The sequence below is a fragment of the Stegastes partitus genome, unplaced genomic scaffold (assembly GCF_000690725.1).
Source record: "Stegastes partitus isolate 25-593 unplaced genomic scaffold, Stegastes_partitus-1.0.2 Scaffold817, whole genome shotgun sequence".
NCBI lineage: Eukaryota > Metazoa > Chordata > Actinopteri > Pomacentridae > Stegastes > Stegastes partitus.
The window spans coordinates 22,063-23,243 of NW_007578548.1; the positions used below are offsets into that span (position 1 = coordinate 22,063).

Consider the following 1,181-nt stretch of genomic DNA (forward strand, 5'->3'; position numbering starts at 1 on the left):
GACATCTTTTTTGTACACTGACATTATTTTCCTGGAACACCTTCTAATGCCACAAAGAAACAATCTGGCTGCATTACATTTTTTAACCTTCTTTCACAAGACAGAAATGAAACAATAACATCACAAAATATGTTCTCATATCTCATCTGACTCAGACACAGCTAAAATCTAACGATTTACAAGTAGCCAAGATTATTACTATTGTTCTTATTATAATCTTTAAGTGAAAGAATCCTTCAGCCTACACATGTGAAATGTTATTTTAAACTATTTTTTGTGGGTTTTTGTGTCCTCTAAGGCTAAAAATATCAATCAGAATAGTCTGAAACACCATTTCCACCTTAGAGATGTTCAATGTATTAAGTTTAAAGTATTTAAGTTTTTAAGTTCCCTGTTAATCTCACCAGCATTGGGTTTCCCTCCGCTAACATTTGTGCCAACTCGTCAGGTGTGAGATCCTGCAGGTCGGTGCCGTTTATCTGCATCAGCTTGTCTCCTCTCCTGAGAAAAAAAAGCAGACAATAAACAAGGCATATGCTCAGTTTTAGGCAAGTCCAAGATTTTAAAATCTGTAAAAATATAGTTTCAGATAAACGTCGTTCATGCAACCTTTTCATCTTTAACCTGTCACTGATTCTTTTATTTTGAAAGTGCTAATACATCAATGGCAAAAAAGTCAACCTACATTTAAAGTAACATGACAATATGACATTGTGAGCTATAGACATAGAGGGAGATAGAGATAGAAAACACATACAGACTGGTAAAGTGCACAAAAAATGTCACATAATTATGATTACTTATCAGTTATCCATATTAAAAAAAAAACACACACACACAAAACACACAAAACAAGGAAAACAACAACAAATTAGTGTTAACTATTTAAAAATAGACAAAATGGAATTAAAACAGAAAAGAGCAGATAGTAATGGGTGAAGCGCTAGTCATTGTATTTATTTTATTGTTCATTTTATTCTCTTTAACCCTGTATTTATTTACATATTTATTTTCTTTATTTACTATTACAACTAATGTTATTTTTAGCCTTGTGTTTATGATTTTATCGTCTATTTTCTTTTGTTCCACTTGTTCTTCTCCTTTACTTGGATATGGCATTTTTGGTTCTTTGATTATTCTATCTGCCGTTGTTGTATTGATTTAATTTGAAAATCTTTTAC

At 31.4% G+C, this 1,181-nt stretch overlaps 1 protein-coding gene across 1 annotated transcript in view; it reads right to left on the minus strand.

Annotated features, from left to right (window-relative positions):
- LOC103365194 (uncharacterized) overlaps nucleotides 1–1,181 on the minus strand; it is a 12,697-nt gene that overhangs the window by 5,089 nt on the left and 6,427 nt on the right. The gene's annotated exons all lie outside the window — the stretch shown is intronic.